General features: G+C 40.3%; 1 long non-coding RNA gene across 1 annotated transcript; it reads right to left on the bottom strand.

Annotated features, from left to right (window-relative positions):
• Nucleotides 1–275: 275 nt before the first annotated feature.
• On the bottom strand, nucleotides 276–5,781 carry LOC118351277 (uncharacterized). The gene is made up of 3 exons (XR_007410937.1): nucleotides 3,767–5,781; nucleotides 1,441–1,840; nucleotides 276–1,190 (listed from the first exon to the last, which is right to left on the bottom strand). It is a non-coding gene; the product is annotated as an uncharacterized LOC118351277 (long non-coding RNA).
• Between the last annotated feature and the right edge of the window lie 2,870 nt (nucleotides 5,782–8,651).

The following is an 8,651-nucleotide window of genomic DNA, read 5'->3' as shown; positions in this document are numbered from 1 at the left end:
ACATATATGCAAAGTGGTAAATTGAAATCAAGAATACCATAAAAGAGGGCAGCCAGGGTGGCTCAGCAGTTTGGTGCCTGCCTTCAGCCCATGGCGTGACCCTGGGGTCGGGTCCTGGGATCGGGTCCCAAGTCGGGCTCCCTGCATGGAGCCTGCTTCTCCCTTTGCCCGTGTCTCTGCCTCTCTCTCTCTCTCTCTCTCTGTGTTCTCATGAATAAATAGATAAAATCTCAAAAAAAAAAAAAAAAAAAAAGAACACAATAAAAGACCTGGAATAGATAAATCCACTGAGACAGAAAATAGAATAATGGTTGCTGGGGGCTGTGGGAAGGGAGAAATGAAGGGTTATTGTTTAATGGGTACAGAGCTTCTGTTTGGGATAATGAAAAAGTTCTGGAAATGGCTGGTAGTGACGGTCATATGACATTGGGAATGTATTTAATGCTGCTGAATTGTACAATTTACAAATGGCTAAAATGATCATTTTTGTTAGGTATACTTTACAACAACAACAACAAAAATCACCAAAAAATATTGGGGAAGTATATAAAGAGAGAGAACAACTTGTACACATTGTATCAAGGGCAACTTTCCTGATTTTGGTATTATCCTATAGTTAAGTAAGATGGAACCACTGGGCGATACTAGGTGAATGAACCTGGGACCACTTTTTGTACTACTTTTGTAACTTCCTGTGAATCTATAATAATTTCAAAATAAAAAATTAAAACAAAAAATTTTTAAAAAGTAACCCGCCATGACCAAGAAGTATTAACCTGGAAGTATAGAGAGGATTGATAGTTGGAAGGCCATTCATATTTCACACTTGTAACTGAAATAACAGAGAAATCATATGATCTCTTCAGATGTTTTTAATACTTTCATTCTAATGAACTGTAATTAGTTAATCTTGTAATAGATGGGCGTTTTCTAAACATCATCAAAAGATCCATCTAGACAACAAACAGGCTTAACACTCAAACACTGTAGGTGTTTTTAATAAATAGGAATAATACAAAAGATATTATGGTTACTTAATATTATTCTCTAAGTTTGGGTCCCTATGTGCTTTATGGTTATAACTGAAAATACAGATTCAGAGCGAGAGGCTACCTTTGACTGGATCCATCAACCACTTAGGCCTTGGGGATGTCTGTTAACATCTCAGCTTCATTTTCTCTTTTAGAACACTAGAGGATTAATCAGACAAAATCATTGATTTTAATATTGTTTTTCTGTTTCATAGAACTGGACACTTTCCTTCAAACTTTTTTTTTTTTTATGGAAGACCAAAACATAAAACAGTTAAAACTGAAGCTGCTGTGAGGTGAACAGGGGTGGGGCACTCAAATCCTTATCTGTCCTGATCCTCCCCCCACCCCGGCACCTCTGCCCACCCCCAGCCCCGCTGCAGGAAACAAGCCCCCCATAAACACTCACGGAACCAGGCAAAGGCCTTTCTCCTGTCTTTCCCAGGCAGTGCAAACATGCAGGCAGCGTGCATCTCTGAAGCATCCAAGGTAAACTGATTTATTAAATTTTGAACAGAATACAAAAAAGAACTTAGTCTCTAGCAGAGAACTTGATTGTATACCTGGTACAGGTCTTGTCCCATGACTCTGAGTGAGGGCCCTCTCCTCTCAGTTTTGATTCCTCATCTGTGATGTGAGGAGGGTCACTGACTTCCATTCATTCAATACCAACTCGTGTTACCATGGTCTTGTTTATGTCAGTGGGTGAGTCACTTCTGTCACTAGGCCACTTTTTCAGCGGTTGTGGACCTCCTCCAGCTATTGGGAGCACAGGTAAAGCTAACTCATGCAGTAGGACTCAATCTTGGCTGCATGTAGAAACACCAGAAGGTACTTTATTATTTTTATTTTTTTAAGATTCTATCCATTTATTCATAAGAGACACACAGAGAGAGGGAGGCAGAGACACAGGCAGAGGGAGAAGCAGGCTCCATGCAGGGAGCCCAATGCGGGACTTGATCCCTGAACCCCAGGATCATGCCCTGAGCTGAAGGCAGATGCCCAGCCGCTGAGCCACCCAGGTGTTCCCAAAAAGGTGCTTTTAAGATGAACCAATACCCAGGTCCCCCTCAGTCTAGTGAAATCAGAACTCTACCCTCGATACCTGGGGAATCACTGTACCTGTTTCCCAGGCTAACCTTTTAGGTTAGGGCAGTCAAGAAAGAAAACTGTTGTCCTAGCAGAACCATAGGATATGTTTTGGGTAATTTCACTCAAAAATCAAATAGTCTATGAGACTCCATGGTGATCTTTTCATTGTCTGGGTGACTAACCAGTAACATTTGCCCTTAAGTATTTTCAGATCAAACTTGTCTCTCTCTTGCTTCATGGCACAGAACCCTGTGCAGATTTCAAATCTCGTTCTTTTTCCTTTTTTCAAGGTTGACATTTTTTTTTCCTTTTAGTGATTTCGACACTCAAGCTTGTGACTCTGAGATCAAGAGTTGCACTCTTCCAACTGAGCCAGCCAGGTGCCCCTCAAAGCCCTTTCTTGAGAAGTATTTTGACCTGCCAGAGAGACTGTCATCATCAGCTGAGACTTGTATTCCTTTCCTTCCAGTCACAGGGGCCATGCCATGTGCACTGATGCCCAACTCTTGTGGGCAAGAGTGGTAGAGGCAAAAATCTTCTATTTTAAGTCATTAACTTTCTTTCCCTCAAAGGATATACATATACTATATTTGAAGGTAGTAAGCATATGTGTGATTTTGTCTAGTAACTGAGGAACACTGCCTTGCTAGTGTAGTTGGAATATTTGCCTTCCTTGTCAGCATTTATTGGATCATGTGCTGGGAAGACCCGTTTTTGAGGCAAGATGACTTGTTCCAGCCTGTCCCACAGCCCGTGGGTGTTTAAGGAGGAAGGTGGTTTTCACTGAAGTGCTACAAATCACTTAAGACCTAGTAAGGTAATCCACAGTTTTCAGAACAACCCTCCATCCATCTTAACTTTCTTGTCCCCATTATCTCACTGTTCTGGTTTCCTGCAAAGCTTTGGAAAGAGAGCTATAAGTCAGAGTATGTTGCATGACTCCCTAAAAAGAAGAGAATTGAACACAGGATTTTTAGGGCAATGAAACTACTCTGTAGGATCCTAGAATGGTGGATACATGTCATTACCTATTTGTCAAAACCCACAGAATGCACAGCAAGAGTAAACCCCAGTGAAAACCATAGACTGGGGGCGATAATGATGTGTCATTGTGGTTCACCAAATTTAACCACTGCCCCACCCTCGTCGGGGGTATTGAGTCAGAAGGTTCTACGTGTGTTATGGGCAGGGAGAGTATGGGAACTCTCTGGACTTTCTGCTCAATTTGGCTGTGAACCCAAAATTATTCCCCCCTACAAAGTCTATTTGAAACATAAAAAAAGGGAAGTTTGAAACTTTGCTTTAAGAATGTTTTTAATCTCAGAAATTGGCGAGTAGCAAAACAAAGCAAAAGCCTGGGTAATAATCTAATCCTTACAAAATGCCCTCATCCATCTGACCCTTACTGATACTCTGTCCTCCATCCATTGCTGTCCTCACACACTCTTCTCACTGTCCCCACCCTCCTGAAGCCTACAATATCCTGTCTACCCCAGAACTCTCTCCTAAGTTCCAGGTTCTTTTATCCGGAGGTCTCTGAGAAATCTCAATTTGATCATCCCAGAGGAACTTCAACATCAACTTGTCCCAAATGGAAATCATTACCTCCCCACCCCAGCTCCTTCATTATATAAAAAGGTAACCTTTCATATGGATAAGAACTTCAGTCATCCTCCCAAATTTTCATGCAAAGATAATGACAGTCCTCACTTCTGGTCCAAGATAGTGGATGGAATACTTGTGTCTGTGATCCTGCTAAAAGCCAAGGACAGTTGCATTACAATAAAAGGATTTAAAAAGAAGCATAAACCCACACACAAAGAGACCATGAAGAGAGGACAGCCACACACTCTCAGAAGGTGGGAAAGCACTCGGATAAATAGTGTTAAACCTGATGAATGAAAGAAAATTAGAACCTAAGTTGGTAGAGAGAAAAACATAGAAATAAGCTCATTTAACGTGGATGAACAGCGAAGAGGTCAGGAAGAGAAGGCTCCAGGCGTCTCTTAAAGAAGCAATCGAATAAATAAAATTTCAGACATATGAGGTCTCACAAACATAGGCTTCTGGCTTGTGTTTAGTTTCTCGGAAAGCATCTGGAGGATATGTTCCACCAAAATAAAAGAGTAAGCCAAAACCCAACATGACACGGGATTTAGCACAACAGAGAGGCACAGAGCGTCCTGGGCTGTGGAAGGAGCATTGCAGGATCACAGCCACGCTCATGGCTTGTTAGTTCTTTTAATTGTTGTATATTTAGGATTAGAAAAGTTAAAAATAATGTGTTTAAGGTCACCCGGCTGGTCTAGTGAGTTTTAGAGGTAGGAACCAAACCCAGGTATGTCAGTTGCAAAGGCATGATAGAGCATTTCTATAATTATGGAATTCTGAGCCAAAGAGTGACTAATGCGGGTAATAACAGTTCCAAGACATAAGCTTACAATGAGAATTAAACGAGATAATCACCCAAAGCATTTACCCAGCATCTGACACATGGGGACCTAAATATTATTGACTTCTAATTAAACATGTAACCTATGATGATCATTACTGCCTCCATCCAATGTTCCATGAAGGATTAGCATTTGAGCTAGACCAAGAAGGATTTTGACTGTGGCAGAGGAAGGGGACATTCCAAGCTGGAGAGATAAGTAACAAAAGAGGAGAAAACAGTGAATATAAGATACACACACTTCAGGCATTTGTCAAAGCATCCTTTCACTGACTTGTAGTTCAGCACTTGCCAGAAGTTTGCTTTAAACGTCTGGGATTCGAAGGAAATCTGTTAATTTTCCATTTCTCTAGATTCTGTAAGCCCTATCCCTGAAGGAAATTAGATCATCAGAAGGCAACAAACCTGAACTCTATTATCTTAGCTTCCCACAGATTAACTTTCATAGAATTAAGATTAATGATGTGGACTTCGGAGAAGAGAAAGCAAGCATTAATTTGAAAAATGTTTTCGTATCTTTTGCAAAGTCACACATACTGTGGATACTGAGTACCCACCCTCAGAGAGTCTGAGGAAGACTTTTTCCCTAAATGAATTTGTATCCTTGCTATTATCAAGTAGTGACAATTTCACAACCCAATGCCAAGAGCTGATTTGATGTGCAATAGTAGGAATCTAATCCATACCAAATGCTCTCTTCTTCCCATGAACATGTAAAAATAAGTGTGTTTGCCTTCTTTCACAGGTTTAAGAATACTGTGTGTTATATTGTGGACAGGTGAATTTTCAACAAGTAAAACTGAATATACTGTTGAATCCTGGTATAATAAAAGTGTAAAGTAATTAAGAAAAACATGTTAGCTGTGAATTAGGGCATGTATAACTGAATCTATGATATCCTTATAAGGAGGTGATTGCAAACAGTAGAGCATTTGTCTAAAATGCAGAAATTTGCTAAAATTTCAGCAGAAATATATGAGAACTAACTAGCAGAAGTGCTCAGCAAAAGCAAGTTTACCTGGTAAGGGGCACTGCCTTTTATCCACAAGGAAACCCTTCTCAGATTTTAATATTCAATTTAAACATGTTCACCTGTCTTAGTCAACCTTAGCTAGGTTATGCTGCAGTAATGAACCACGAAGGTTAATTTTTCATTGATGCTGTATATCCAGCTTGGATGAACAGAGCTCTCGACTCTGCATTGTTCTTACTTGGGAATGGGGGTTGTTGGAACCTCAACCTTCTGGAACATTGCTGGTTGCCAGGGCAGGGGGAAGGGGAAACATCAAGGTGGCAAGATGCTGTATTCCTTTTACGCTTATAAGAAGAGAAACTGGAAAAATTGATGAGCGATCCTAATGACTACTAAAATGTGCCCTTTTTGCTACTGAAAATTCAGTTTGCTTTTCTTTCTGTAAGCAAAATACACTCATCTCTTCCCCCAAGGAAGACTGCAAGCAAGTTTTATCCTGACAGTTTTTAGTTCTAAACCTAGGATTTGGGGAGGAGCACAGCCATTTTTACATCAGGTCTGTACATGGTACCTACTGATTGAGGGACCTATAAAAGAGAAAGGGACACCTGGGTGGTTCAGCGGTTGAGCATTGACCTTTGGCTCTGGGTGTGATCTCGGGGTCTTGGGATCGAGTCCTTCATCTGGGTCCCCACCGGGAGCCTGCTTCTCCCTCTGCCTGTGTCTCTGCCTCTCTCTGTGTCTCTCATGAATAAACAAATACAATATTTTTAAAAAATAAAGGATAAAGCAAATTTTCTGCCCTCCACACAACCACACTTCAACAGTAGAACAAGGACAGGATAACTACAATAAGCACCCCCGTTCACAAATGGGGGGAATCAGAGAGACACATGGTGAACACCTGTCCATAGCAATTCTAAGTATCACTGGGCAGACATTTTGGGGGCTCCTCCCGGGAATGACAAGGAAAGTTTCTTGATTATTTTCTGGTCCTGCTTCCTGGGCAAAGGTCTCCCCTCCAGTCACCCCCTGCAGCCTGGCTCTGACTTCTTTTTCATTATTCTCTGTAGCCACATTTGAAGTGGGCAATGATAGTATGTCCTCTTTGGGATGGGCAGCTTTCTCAGCCCACTTTGCATTTCACTCTTGGCTGAGTAGAGTCCCAAAGCCAGGTTCTTAAATAACCACCACCTGTTTTGTCCAGACTGGTAAGGACTTCTTTTGTCAAAAACATAGCTTCTCTTGTATCTTCTTCCTGTCAGCTCCAAATGGCAATAGCCACAGTTTCCTTTGAGACATAATTCTCAAGTTTATAATATTTCTTTGCTTTTTTTTTTTGTCCTCATATCTCTCTTTACTGGTTTAAATTCAATTCCCTGAGGCCATCAGTTTTCAATGAGAGAGCCATGTCCAGATGTTGTATTTCCCCTGAGCCATTTTGTACAAATGAAAAGATTTTTCGGACATTACACCATGAATGGGAATTTACTCAAAGACATTTTAATTCATTGACAGATTTTTAAAATGAGTGTGATGATCATACCCCTTCATTTGTCCCTTGATGCAAGGTTGAGTTTTAACTGGCCCCTGCTGCTTTAAATTTTCCTCATTTTAATGTTCTTGGGATGGAGTCTTGTTTCAGGCTTCAAATCCCCAAATTCTATTTTCTTGCATTCCTGTTTGAAAATGAGTAGTGTCTTTTTGTACTCACCTCTCTCTTGTATCAACCTGCATACAATAGTCATCAACAAACAACACAGGCTACTAAGAATACTGTCCCCATGGTCTTTTCCCCTGGAGGAAAACTCTTTAAAACTCATTAGGAGTAATATCTAAATCCCAAACTACTGCAGGCACAGTGTCCTTGCCACTTCACTACCTGGCCCTTAAGTCATTTGTTTTAGGTAATTGCTATAGCAGCAGCTGGCTTCTATGTACCCATTTTTGTATTATTCAGCATATGGGAGGTTATGCTATAGGAAAAACAATCCCAATATTTCAGTGGCCTGAAATAAATTTATTATTTTCCTCTCTTGCTACCTGTCCATTTCAGATCAATGGGGGGATACTTTATTTATCCTCACTTTTGGACTTGTGCTGATGGAATTTCTACCAACTAGAACACCACCAGTTGTCATGGAAGGTGAAGGGGAACATGAAAAGTCTACCCAAAAGGGGCCCCTTTCATTTTTGCTCTTATTTCACTGGCTGGAGCCGTCAGATGACCAACCCTAACTTCAAGTTAGGCAGAGAAATGAAATATTTCATGTCTCCAAAAGAGAAGCAGAAATATTGATCTTAGCACTAGTGACTCCACACCCACTTAGTAAAAATATAAGTGTGTATATACTCTCCTTCCAACACACACATGATTTATGTTGGATTTAGAGTCTCTAGGGACCTATTCCTACAGTAAATTAAGGGGAAAGGAACTTAATTCCCAAAGCTTCCATTTTCAAGTGGATGTCATTGGCATGGTCCATATATTATGGAGAAAACCTCTAAAATGGAGAGAAACATTCATAAGTAGTTACTGGAATGGGACAACCGAATGTGTGAATATTTTGTTTGGCAAATGTCATAGGAATGTATTTGTCCCTGCGTGGGTACTTCTCTTTTTCTAACCAAGTGGATCCTTTCCTAAGATCAAAAACCAAAAAAACAAAAACAAAAAAAAACAAAAAAAGATGATCACTAGCGAGCTCAACTGCCTTAAGACTTAAAAACAGATAGTGTGGAATACAATATGATCCAAGTCTAATTTTTCATTGGTTGTCTAGTTACTCAATAAATATTTGATTGATTGAGTAATTCCATGGCCTGGACAAATATTGTAGCCACAGAAGGGAACAACAATAAGCCAGATGACAAAAAAAAAGTTTCCATTCCAAATCCATTTGGCCACAGGCACGCGGACTGGGTCATAAAGCTGGAAGTACTCCTCAAGGTTGTTGCTGGAACTGATAGCTAGGTGCTATTTATAAACTTTGGGAAGATCTTCTAGATAAAATATTTAAACATGCTTTTGGAAAGCAAATGTCTTTGTTCGCTTTGTTGTCCAAGCTCTCTTTTGTTAATTTCACTTAAAAAAAAAAAATGA

Source organism: Canis lupus, chromosome 1 (genome assembly GCF_003254725.2).
Source record: "Canis lupus dingo isolate Sandy chromosome 1, ASM325472v2, whole genome shotgun sequence".
Taxonomy (NCBI): Eukaryota; Metazoa; Chordata; class Mammalia; order Carnivora; family Canidae; genus Canis; species Canis lupus.
The sequence above is the reverse complement of the archived record's forward strand: the minus strand, read 5'-3'. Positions and strand labels throughout refer to the sequence as shown.